The sequence below is a fragment of the Typopeltis vanoorti genome, chromosome 8 (genome assembly GCF_054136105.1).
Source record: "Typopeltis vanoorti isolate ZY-2024b chromosome 8, IOZ_Tvanoo_1.0, whole genome shotgun sequence".
Taxonomy (NCBI): domain Eukaryota; kingdom Metazoa; phylum Arthropoda; class Arachnida; order Uropygi; family Thelyphonidae; genus Typopeltis; species Typopeltis vanoorti.
This window is the reverse complement of record NC_143556.1, coordinates 89955956-89969663: the sequence shown is the minus strand read 5'-3', so window position 1 is coordinate 89969663 and position 13708 is coordinate 89955956. Positions and strand designations below refer to the sequence as shown.

The following is a 13708-nucleotide window of genomic DNA, read 5'->3' as shown; positions in this document are numbered from 1 at the left end:
GAAACAGTAGGAGAGAGGGAATGAGAGAGGGGGTATGGGAATGCTAGAAGAGGCGAGAATGGAAACAGTAGAAGAAACGGAATGAAAGAGAGGTATGGGAGTGCTATAGGAGGAGACAATGGAAACAGTAGGAGAGACAGGTATGGCAGTGCTAGAAGAGGAGAAAATGACAACAGTAGGAGAGAGGGAATGAGAGAGAGGTATGGGAATGAAAGAAGAAAGAAAATGGAAACAATAGGAGAGAGGGAATGGTAAGAGGTATAATGTATGGGGACTCAATGATCCGTGGTGTTCAAGATAGGATGCATGAGGAGTATTTGCCAGGAGGAATGAGAGAAAGGGTGGCTTTGGCAGTTAAGAGAGGTAAAAGGTCAGATGAGATGATTGTGATGGTGGGAACAAATGACTTGAGTGGTGGTGTAAATAGGGCAGCGAGAGATTGTTATTATTATTTTTATTATTATTATTATTCAGGCCTCCATGGAGTCAAAAGACTCATCGTGGGAGGTCCTTCCTAAGAACATAAAGTCTGTCAAGACTCGTCGAGGGGAGGTCCCCCCTAAGAAACACAAAGTCTATCATACCACTCTTTAAACTCATTGACCGTTCTCGCTCCCACCACTCCATCAGGCAATGCATTCCACGGTTCACCCATCCTCCATGCAAAGAAACCACTCCTTACCCTCTTGCTCACAGTTTCCTTTCGTAACTTCCAGGGATGGCCTCTTGTTATCACTCCTTCCCGCTGTTCAACCAAGCAAAAGAACTCGTCAGTGTCAACCCTGTAACCACCTCTCAACAGTTTAAAAGTCTCAATCATATCACCTCTCCTTCTTCTATCCACCAAACTCTGCAGTCCACATTCCCTCAGCCGATCCTCATAACTATGCTTGTACAGTCCTGAAACCATCTTTGTCATCTGTCTTTGTATCCTTTCCACAGTTAATTTATCCCCTTCAAATCCTGGGGACCAAATCTGAGAACAATAGTTCAAGTGTGGTCTGATCAGAGACTTATACAACGGAATGATAACCCTCTTATCGCTGCAGGTCAGTATCCTTCTCATTATTGCAGCAATCCTCTTTGTTACCTTCACCACCTTTGCAATATGTCCCCTAAACTTCAGGTTTCTATCAATCATCAACCCCAGATCTCTTGTCTCCCCTTCTTCCTCCAGTATAACTCCTACCATAGAGTATGCAGCATCCCATCGATGTTTCCCAAACCTCAAGACCTTACATTTCCTGCATTAAACTGACACCCCCATGCATTTGCCCATCTATCTAGCTTATTTAAATCCTCTTGCAGGGCTACCACATCTGCACTATTACTAATAATCCTTCCCAGCTTCGCATCATCCGCAAACAACTGAATATCCCCTTGCAATTCACTGGCAATGTCATTGATATAAAGGTTAAACAATATGGGTCCTAGTACTGAGCCCTCTGGGACCCCACTTGTAACCCTCTGCCTCCTTGAAACTGCTCCACCATACACAACTCTCTGATACCTATCAGACAGCCAATCCTGAATCCAGTTGACCAATCTGACATCCAGACCCATGTGTTGCAACTTAAATATCAGCTTATCATGTGGCACCCTGTCAAATGCCTTCGCTAAGTCTAAGAAAATGGCAGTATATGCCTTTCCCTCATCTAATGTTCTTGTAACTTTATCATAAATGGCTAGCATATTGCTAAAACAAGAGCGCCCTTTCACAAATCCATGTTGACTCTCACAGATAACATTACCCTCATCTGTCCAATGCTGTATACGGTCCTTCACTACTTTCTCCAAGATCTTAACAACTACTGAAGACACACAGACTGGCCTATAATTAGACGGTTAGACTAATTAGAGAATATAATAACAGGAATAGAAGATATGAGATTCTTGCTTGAGGTGGTACGAAAGAAGACACAGAGAGGAAAGATAGTGTGTGTGTGTGTGTGTGTGTGTGTGTGTGTGTGTGTGTGTGTGTGTGTGTGTGTGTGTGTGTGTGTTGCCTAGGTATGATCATGATGAACTGAGCAGAAGAGCGGTAATATTGAATGACATAATACCTAGAATGTGTGATAAGAGTGGACTGGAATACGTGGATGCTTGGAGTGCGTTTGAGGACAGATAGGAATTGTATGCAAGAGACCACTTGCATATGAATGAGGATGGACGTAGGTATCTGGAGAGATTGCTGTTTTGAAAAAGTTAGTGTGTCTCAGAGAGGATGGTAGCAGGGGTGGCCTCCTGTGGGAATGGGTACTTGGGAGAAAGATGACGACATCAGGTAATGCTGAGCTCAGTGGAGTCTAGAGGGGGATAATGCTGGGTATAGAAACAACAGCATTTATATGCTATATACTAATGCCAGGAGTATCCGGAATAAGGGAGAGGAATCAGTGGTGCAGATAGCATCAGCCTGGCCAAAAATTATTGGGATCACTGAGACGTGGTTGACAGAAGAGGATGTAATAACAGGAATAGAAGTAGCTGGGTGCAGCATTTTTCGGCAGGATAGGAAGGGAAAGCGTGGTTGGGGAGTACTGCTTATGATAAGTGATGACCTATGCCCTCTAATAGTGGAGACTTTGGAAGGCAGTGACACTAATGATTTTGAAAGCATATGATGTGAGGTAGAGGTGGGCAAGACAGGATATTTAGTGGGGTGTTGCTAAAGACCCAGGAGTACAGAGGGTGGGGACCAGGAAATTTTTAGACAGTTGAGTTTGGCAAGTGCAAGAAGAATGATTGCTATGGGATAAACTGGGGAGAGGAAGATGCATGTAGTAATAAGGAAATGGAATTTCTAGAATTCTTGAAATGTCTTAGGCAACATGTAATAGAGGGAACAAGAGGTTCAAGAGTTTTTGATTTGGTTATAGCATCAGAAGAGTTGATAATAACTGAGATGACATCTCTCCCACCAGTTGGAGAGAGTGACCATATGGTTTGAGTTGGAAAATGAATAGACATGCAGGAGTCTCAAAGAGACGTGAACGTATGTGGAATTATAAGGCAGGTGATTATAATAGTCTAAGACGTCAACTTGGGGAAGTTTCATGGAAGGAGGAATTGGAAGGCTGGGATATCATTAGTGTGCGGGAAATTGTATACCAATGGTAAGTTGTATACCACGAACAAAGAAGAGGACACAATTTGGAGTAAAGTGGATGACAAACAATATTAAATAGGAATTGCATGCAAAAAAGAGCCTGTGGAAGAGATATGAGGAGACAGGAGAAGAGAAGATGCATGAAGAGTATAAGATACAGGCCAGAAGAGTGACTAGTATGGTAAGGAAGATGAAACTGGAATATGAAAGGAGATTAGCCCTAAGATCCAAAGAAAATCTTAGGGAATTTTTTAGGTATGTGTGCAGTAGGAGGAGAAATGACTGTGGAAGAATGATATTGTGGGATTAAAATGGGAATAGAGTGACTGATGCAGAGGACGTAGCAGAATTGTTCAGTGACCACTTTATTGGAGTATTTCATCCTGGAGGAGTCAGTTTTAATGCTAGAGGGATAGGACAGGTTCAAGGTTTAGAGGTACAGGAGGAGAGTGTGTTTCAAATACTGAGTACTCTGGATGTCAGTAAAGCTGTTGGACTGGATGGTATTTCACAAGTTTTGAGAGAATGTGCTAGGGAGCTGAAAGTGCCTTTAACCTGGCTTTTCAATGAACGTCTGGCTTCAGCAAAGGTGCCCAGAGAATGGAAGGAAGGAAGGTAAGATAGTGCCATTTCATAAGGGTGGTAACAGACTGGAAGTGTCTAATTATAGACCAGTCTGAGTGTCATCAGTAGTTGTTAAGATCTTGGAGAAAGTAGTGAAGGACCGTATACAGCATTGGGCAGATGAGGGTAATGTTATCTGTGAGAATCAACATGGATTTGTGAAAGGACGCTCTTGTTTTAGCAATATGCTAGCCTTTTATGATAAAGTTACAAGACCATAAGATGAGGGAAAGGCATATACTGCCATTTTCTTAGACTTAGCGAAGGCATTTGACAGGGTGCCACATGATAAGCTGATATTTAAGTTGCAGCACATGGGTCTGGATGTCAGATTGGTCAACTGGATTCAGGATTGGCTGTCCGATAGGTATCAGAGAGTTGTGTATGGTGGGGCAGTTTCAAGGAAGCAGAGGGTTACAAGTGAGGTCCCACAAGGCTCAGTGCTGGGACCTATATTGTTTAACCTTTATATCAATGACATTGTCTGTGGATTGCAGGGGGATGTTCAGTTGTTTGCAGATGCGGCAGCCCTGCAAGAGGATTTGAATAAGCTAGATAGATGGGCAAATGAATGCGGGTGTTGGTTTAATGCAGCAAAATGTAAGGTCTTGAGGTTTGGAAAATATCGATGGGATACTGTATACACTATGGGAGGAGTTATACTGGAAGAAGTGGGGGAGACGAGATCTGGGTAACATGAAGGATTTCTGCAATAATGAGGACTCTGACCTTCAGAGATAAAACAGTTATCATTCCGCTGTATAAGACCCTGATCAGACCACACTTGGACTATTGTTCACAGATTTGGTCCCCAGGATTTGCAGGGGATTAATTAACTGTGGAAAGGAAAGTACAAAGGCAGATAACAAAGATGGTTTCAGGACTATACAATGTTAATTAAGAGGATTGGCTGAGGGAATGTGGACTGCAGAGTTTGATGGAAGAAGGAGAGGTGATTTGATTGAGAACTTTTAAACTGTTGAGAGGTGGTTGCAGGGTTGACACTGGGGAGTTCTTTCGCTTGGTTGAAGAGCAGGAAGGAGTGATGACAAGAGGCCATCCCTGGAAGTTACAAAAGGAAACTGTGAGCAAGAGGGTGAGGAGTGGTTTCTCTGCATGGAGGGTGGTTGAGCCATGGAATGCATTGCCTAATGGAGTGGTGAGAGCGAGAACGGTCAGTGAGTTCAAGGAGTAGTGTGATAGACTTTGTGTTTCTTAGGAAGGACCTCCCGTGATGAGTCTTTTGACTCCTTGAAGGCCTGAATAATAATAATCGAGGTCTATATGGGAACAAAAGTTTGTCGATTTGAGAAATGATGAAATTAATGGAAAATGATCGATTCTTGGGGGCAGTTAAAAAGAATGCAGAAGAGGAAATATTGAGAACTTGGAATGCCATTCCTGAAACCTTTTGTTGTTTATAAAAACTAGCGATGGCTATATTATCAATTTTCTCCTCTACATATGCTTCTGAGTCATTATTTTTTTAAATGAATTTTATAAAAGACAGTTTAAGAAATAGAATGACTGATGAATCCAGTTCCACATGTGTATTCCTAAAAGTGACAAAATTTGAACTATATAAGCATTTGGCATCTAATGTACAACAGCAAAAATCTCATTAATAAATTGATAATAGGTTAATATTGATTTGTATATGACAATGTGTATGTCAAATTATGTGTTCATTATTATGAAATTGTATATTAATTTTTAAACTTGTCTCAATAAAATTCTCCAATTAATTTTGTATTATTAATGTTAATTAATTAGTGTTGTATTAATTAGTTGCTGACATGGCGGGCACGTCAGCAACTTGATTTTTAAATTTTTGATATGTGGCAGCATATCAGCAACTTGATTTGTAAACTTTTGGCACGTGGACATAAAAAGGTTCGCCACCTCTGATCTAGGAGATCCTTTTGACAAATTAAATATGGAAATAGACAACAGAATTATTAAAACTGACATGGTAGGAAGTCAGCAGTCAGCTGAATAAATTTAAATGGAATAAGATAGGAATTAGTCAAAACACTAAATTAGTTGTATACCAGACAGTGTTCAAACCAATTTAACTTGCAGATCTGAGAGCTGGGTTAGAAATAGAACTCTTGATCAAAGACTAGAGACCTCTGATATGAGAGTTCTGAGAAAGATTAGTGAATAGATAGCATCATTGGCAATATCCCATTAAAAATGAGGAAAGTTGAAAAGAACTTGCCATTGTTAGCATTCAGAAATGCGTTAGTAGAGCTAATCTCAGGTAGTGTGGTCACTTAAACGGAATGGGAGAGGGAAGATTAACAAAACAAGTGTCTTTTGCCAAGTTGGCAGGAGAAAGACCAATATGTAGATGGATTGATTACGGTATAAAGTACCTTAAAAGATCTGAATATAAGATCTGATAATATTTTAGTTTTTACAGATAGCAGATAAATTGGGAGGAAAATTGTTAAGCAGAAGTTAGTAATGGTGTAAGTTTTTCGTGTAATATTATCATAATTATCCTGTACACTCCCTAAGGGTACATATCAGGAATTTGATGATGATGATGAATTTTGAACATATATAAAAACAAATTATATAATAAGTAGTACTTGTCACTTATTTTATTTATTAATTTCTCCAGTGTCTCCACTCCCATATTACTCTACCCCATTTCATCTTAATGCACTCTAATTAGTTTTAGCCTGTGCTGTGAGGGAAAACTGAAGCTGATGTCAGCAAGTTACGCACGTTTATATTTGTGTAGAGTGTCTACTATGTAGACATTATAGTTGCTTGAAGTCATTCAAATAGTGACGGATTTTTGTAGTTATGTTGGATTTAAGCAAAATAATTTAGTGCTTGCAGCTTTACAGGTTATAGCTAGATGAAAGAAAAATGGTTACATTAATATAAGAAATATTACACAAGCAGTTTTAGTGTGTTTAAGCCTTGAAAATGTCACTGTGGAATTAAAGGGGAGAAGAACTGCAACTTTATTTAAATTTGAGTGGCTGGACAAATTTGACATGATTTGTTTATGAACTACATACAATATATCCAGTGCTTAAGTAGGCTAAAGGAGTATCTAGATTGCTCTTATGAAAATATTTAGCATGCATCATACATGATTTTTTAACAGATGTTATCACCAATTTTAGGCATATCAAATTAAAAGTTTGTAGATTGACTTTTGCTATTTTGAGTCCAGGTTACTGCACACATTGAATCTGAGACTGGAAACTTGTGCACAACATGAAAAACATGTTGTGCACAAGTTTCACAGGCAAAAATTAGAGTGTACATTGATCCGTACTCCTCTGCTGGTTGAAATTCAATCTGACCTTTTTAGTTTCTTATTCTTGAAACTTGATTTCCTGCATTCCACCTATCCTAACACTGAAGTCTTTTTCCTTGATGACTTTATGACCACAGCTTTCTTTTTTCCAGTTCCGCTCATTAAGCCGAAAGAGAAACTGAAATATTTGGTGTAAGCAGTGACCTACGAGTAAAGCAAATTATTCATCCATCAACCAGAACATCTGACAATCCTCTCCAATCACCCATCACTTGAGATCTTTTCTTAACCATGTCTGCTTCCAGAGGCACAGTTAAGGTGACTTTTCCTGTTGATAATTCAGATCAAAAGGAAAAGAGATAGCAGAAGGCAGTCAGTGCCTTCAGGTACCTTGCAGTGATTGGGAGAAATAATTTTTCTATCTATCAGTGGTCTTGACCCTCTAATAGATAACACTATTGCTGTGCAACCTTAGGATAAAGGTAATTTCCTAGCATCATTCTTCTTATGCAACACAAATGATCAAAGCAGTCACCTCCAACTATATCTGGAATCACATGGTTTCCACAGCTTTCTGCCAGAAAGACACCATAAGAATCTTGAACAATCTGTATTATACTCAGCTGGCATTCACCACATAGCAATGAAGCAATTCTATATCTAGTCAGTTCTTAAAAAAAAAAAAAATGGAGATAAGTGTTTACCATTAAACTATTGGCCTACTGTTCTCACCTCAGTGCCCTCCAAAGTAATGGAGAATCAATGTTTGTCATCTTCAACATATGGGAAAACTTTCAGTTAATTATTGACCACCAGTATATTTTCTGCCAGTCGAGATCCACAATACATCTACCTGCCTACATCACCCACTTCTGGGTACATAATACGGAAAGGTTTGAAGAAATCTGGACTATTATGCTACATTTTCAGGACATTTAATTGGGTCTGGCATGAAGAACTTCTCAACAAATTATCATTTTATGGTCTGCTTTCCACCCTTTGTTAGAGAATCTCTGAGTTTTTCTCATGTTGTTCTCTGCATGTAATGGTGGATGGTGTTCTCTGTTCAGAGCACACCTAGTAATTTCACTTACCTCTTTTTCTAACATAAATGACTTCTCATTGACATTAAACCCTATAGGTTTGCTGATGACAGCACTCTCCATTCCTCCTACTGATACAAAAACATTGAAGTGCTCAAACATCTGAAGCTTCAAGATTATCTACAATAAGTCTGAAACAATGATTTCAACACCATTCTTCAGTGAGGTGATAACAACCATATTCACCTTTAATGCTTCCAAAACACAGTTTTGTTTTATTTCTTTCAAATTAGTTCTTCCTCTCCATTACCTTTTGAGGATGCCCAACTTAACACTCAACATAAAATTTCTCTTCTTTCACCATTTCTCTTCTTTCTCTACTTGCACCAAAAAAAAAAAAAAAAAAACTATGCATCCCATTTTGTCCAAGACATTACATCTAACCAGCATTTAATTCTGTACAAATCCCAAGTCTATGGGATACTGCTCTAAATCCTGCTTTAACATTTGGAAAGATGGACCAAAATACTCTCTGAAAATTCTTAATACAGTCCTGAAGAGAACAATTAAAATAAATGATTACTTCTCTCTCTCACAGATATTTAGTTTCTACATTGTACTTCTACAGATATTTCCATGGGAGTGGGAGCTGTTCAGCAGAAGCAACATCCATCATTTCTGCTAAATCTACAATAACATGAAGTTTTTCCACTTGGTTATACTATAAAATTAAAGATACCATATAAATTAAAGATTGGTTTAATCTTTTATCCAAGTGTAAGCAAACAAGTTTGCACCTGGACTATTTTCAGGACTGGGGCAACTCGTATAAAGAAGCTAAGGATTCCACATCACTTTCCTTAGTATCCCATAATGCAAAGCATGTCTCCTTGCAGACATGCATAATGCTGTGCATTATGAGAACGGTCACTACCCAGACTGGTTTTGACCTTTATTTGAAGTTAAAAAGTAAAGGGTTGCTCATCATTGGCCTAGACTATTTAATTTGGGGGTGAGGGGGTGCAAGAGAGTCTGATAGTATTAACAAAAAGAAAGACAGACAGATAGATAGTATGAGAGATAGAGAAAAGACCTCAGCTCTTATATTATCATATAGCCGAAGGCTATCAGTTTTCCTTTTTCAGCAATTTCATATAGATGAACAACCAAAAGACCAATTGAAACTAAAGCGCAAAGATGACTTGATACTCAGGTGGTTAGCCCCATCTGGGTTTCAAGTTTAAGGAGATAACCAACTACCTTGAGTTGGTTATCTCCTGCTGGTGAATATTGCATAATGTGGGTGGTCTATACCATCTAGTGATAAATTTGATATCTCCTAGAATGCTTCTTTCTAAATACAAAAATCATCTGACTGAACAATAAAATTTCCACAATACAATATTATAAAGCATTTGGAAGTCATATTGCTTGTTTTCAAATCCATGTTTCTTTCTAACCTTCCATAAATGGTATTTTAATTCATTAATTATAAAAATTCAAAATTCTTTTCCCACTGCTGACAGCTGGCAGGTATTGTAAAAAAATAACCTGTTCTGTTGTAAGCAATGGAATGCCCAACACATTACGTAATCTGTTCCTGATACGCAGGGCAAGAGGACAGCTGTAGAATGCATGTTCTACTGTTTCCAATCGGTCACAGATTGGATCTCTGATATTAAAGTACCTCCATTTGATGGTATTGATTGGAAGGAGGCCATATGCAATTCTCCAAACAAGATGCCTCCTGTTAGGGGGGTACCCTTGGAACTTCATCAAGTTATGAAACAAAATATTGTTGTCCATATCTAACTGTGAAACTTCGTGATGAAAGAGTTTAACAATAGGTATATGCTGTGCTTGAAGTAGGGAGAATTCGGCACTTGTTTTTAGCTGCATAGTTAAAAACCTGAGACTTGGATTTTTTTAAGGAAAAACCCTACTTACCTGTGTCAGAGAGAGAGTGACTAACTCGGGAACCAGCTGAAGTAAAACAGAAATAGTTTCTCTGGTCGACAACAAATCAAATTTGTCATGATATTTCTTTGGGCAAACTAGTGCTGTAAAAGCAAATATCGTTTCCATCACTCTTACAACTTTGCAAAAAAATGTTAAAAAAAAAAAAAAAAATTTGTTCCATGATTTTGATAGAAGAGACAGAAAATATTCCGAATGCAACAAGTTTTCCAAATGGTCCCATTACCCACAATATTAGGGAGAAAACCTGTTATTTCTGAAAATTGAAATTAACATAGTCTTGCATGACATATTATGAGAGTTCGTGTCACAGTTGCCCATTCACCATATTAGTGACTTACTGCACCTTCAAGCCAAATTAATCTTAATACAAAGTAAACTTTTGTTAAGCATAATATAAATTTGTTGAAGTTCTGACAAGCTACTTATATAATAGAATGGATAAACATAATACAGATTTTAGTTATGTAAATTTTTTTATTAACATAAAATTTTGCCCTAGTATCAAGGGAACCTTCAGTATGACTTTCAAATTAAACAACTAGAACAGAAACTGATAAATTCAACACCAAAAATGCATGAATTGTGCATGTATATGAAGTAGAATGACATGGTCCAAATACATTAAGATTCTAGTAAAATAATTGTAACGAGATTTAAAAAAGCAATCCAGTTGTTTTCTTCTACCTCAAGAGTGAATTGAATACAATGGTGAAAAGTGTTGATCCTATTGAGGAACTCTTTTAGATCTGTATGAGAGCCATGCAGACTACAAAAACATCATCTGTAATATACATATCCATACCATAAGGACAGTTCAGTGCCGCAATGAAAATTTAGACTACATTAACTTTTACGAGCTAGAATTATAAGGACTTGTGGAACATACTTTCACCACCAGACATCAAATCCTTTGGAATAAAATTAAGATTCTCCATAAAAGTAATAATCTCTTAGAACATTTATACAAAGAAAGTTGTGAAACAAATATTAATTAGATCTTAAAATGACTCTCAACCAAAGTATCGGTAAATTTATACAGCCATATTTGTTGATGTTTGGAGTATGTTTTAAAGCTTCTGTTGATTCCAAAAACAATCTCTCTGACTTATGACATTTGTGTAGCACTTTTGTTTTCTTCCATTTGATCCTGTGTGAAGGTGTATCCAAGGCATGGTCTGCTAGACCCAACTTGCGATAACAGTAGTGACAGATGTATGTTTTGTGTTCACCAAGGCAGATCCATGTGTTCAGGTTGTGTATTGTCTGTTGGGTTTCATAAGCAGGTGCACTGTCCTGCAAAAACAACATGCCTCTGCTCAGTTTCCTGCTGCATTTTTCCTTTGGTATCTCCTTCATTTCCTTCAAAGCTGTTGAATAAAGTGCTATTATAACAGTTTCACCTTTAAGATACATGGTAAGGAATACACCATCCATATCCCAAAAGTCAATGGAAAGAGCCTTCCTTGCTGACTTTTGGGGTCAGAGAACTTCTTTGGCCATGGAAAACCTTTGTGTCTTCACTCCATTGACTGCTGTTTGGTCTCTGAGTCATAGTGATGAAACCATGTTTCAACAGTCACAATATGAGCCAAAAAATTTGCACCTGATTTCTCAAAATGACCCAAAATCCCTTGAGATGATAGCACACATTATCTTTTTTGGTTGGCATTCAAACATTTGGGGACCCACTTTGCTGAGAGCTTCTGCATATCCAGATGTTGGTGGATAACCCAGAGTCTTTGCAGTGTTTTTTGGCTGGTATCTTCTGTCATTAGGATCATGGCAAAAATGCACTGCATTGCTGTGGAAGGTCTTCCTGACCTGGGTTGTCTCAGGATGCCCAGTTTTAAACTTGACCACCCAGCTAGCAACTGTTGGATATGCTGGGACACAGTCCCCTAAGGTCTTGCACAAAGTTTGGTGAATCTCAGTTGTGGACTTTTCTTGCAGCATGAAAAACTTGATGACTGCCCACATCTCTGTGTCTTTAAATTTCTTCAAAACCTCTGACATGTCTTCTTATATATCAAAAAAGAACAAATTAGTATAGTTTGATGAAACATTGGTTAAAGGAGTTTTAGGATATGTTCTTTCTTGTAGTTATATCAGTTGTTTTTAATATCATTTTTGTTCTAGGGTTTATCAGAACTTTTCATCCCCCCCTCTTGTTTCTTAATCTTTACAACATTTTTTAGCAATGGCTACAACTTCTATAAAACAGATAAACGTTTGTATGACCTGCCATGCAAGGCCACATCAAAATTATTTCCATTCCTTGTATCCGGGATTCATTAGACAAATCTAAAGTTTATAAATATAATCTTCATGCCGCTTTCAAACCATACAACTTAGCAACCTTCATCTGTTCTGCAAATGATGAGATTCATTCCCTAGTGCATCCTGATGTGATAAACTTAACTAAGCGTGCAACTTAGCCTGCTTTGTGCAGACTGGTAGATCAGTTAGCATCCACCTTGAACATAAAAACTATATTCATGATTACTGAAAAAGAAAGCCAAAAGGCTTCACTTTGGCAATGCAAAATTATTCAAATTAAGTGGATATTGAATCCAACATTATTTCATAGCCGAATTTATAGTTTCTATATTCGGCATGAAACTCTTGTAGTTTCTATATTCAGCTATGAAATAATGTTGGATTCAATATCCACTTAATTTGAATATATTCATGATTATTTGTATGGCAGGTCTAGACTGGTTGACCAAAATGATAGGACTTCAGTTATGGAGATATAGAATGAAAATAAGAAAGGTCACATGGTAGGAAAGAAATGGAATTTAAACACCTACTGAGATAATTACTTGAGGCAGCATTATGATGGAAGTTATTCAAGGTGCAAGAGTATTGAACCTGGTCATGGGATCAGAATAGCTATCCATAACTAAAGTGGCCACCACATTGCCTCTAATTGGGGAAAGTGATCATACAGTCTCGACTTGCAAAATTGTAAAAAATGAGGATTATTCTGTCAAGAAGGTATATTGTGGAATTGCAAGGCAGGTGATTATGACAAGCTTAATAAGAAGCTCGAAGCTGTGCCTTGGTTTAAAACCCTGCAAGGGAAGGATTAGTAGTGCATGGAAGATAGTTAAAGGGCATCTAGAGGAAGCTTTATTAAATTGTATACCTGAGGTAAGGAGGGTTAATCAAGTAGGAGTTAGATGGATGAGTAATATCATTAAGCATGAGTTGCAGAAGAAGAAAATTCTGTGGAGGATATATAAGGAGAAAGGTGAACAGTACAAAGTCGCAAGAAAGGTGATCAGTATGGTAAGGAAGTCAAAATCAGATTACAAGAACAAATTGGTAAGCAGGCCAAGGGAAATCCCAGAGAGCTCTTTTGCTGTGTGGCAAGCGAGAGAAATAATCACTATGGAAGTATATAACCTTAATGATTGCTGATTGTCCCGAGCTGACAGAAGCAGATGATAGTTCTATTTTCAATATCATATAGATAATTACATATCTCATGTTCTGAATCTAATCTATACAGCAGTAGAGTTTATTTATATCATGTAATAATGACAAGTCTTTCATCACTATACAATATAAATAAATATGGCATGACATATATATATATATATATATATATATTATGCCAATTATTATTAGCAGTTTGTGGGTATGTTTTTTTTTTTTTTAAGAGCA

The 13708-nt window shown here is 37.8% G+C and overlaps 1 protein-coding gene across 7 annotated transcripts in view; it reads left to right on the top strand.

Annotated features, from left to right (window-relative positions):
- LOC150104186 (uncharacterized) overlaps positions 1-13708 on the top strand; it is a 712768-nt gene that overhangs the window by 610616 nt on the left and 88444 nt on the right. The window lies entirely within an intron of this gene.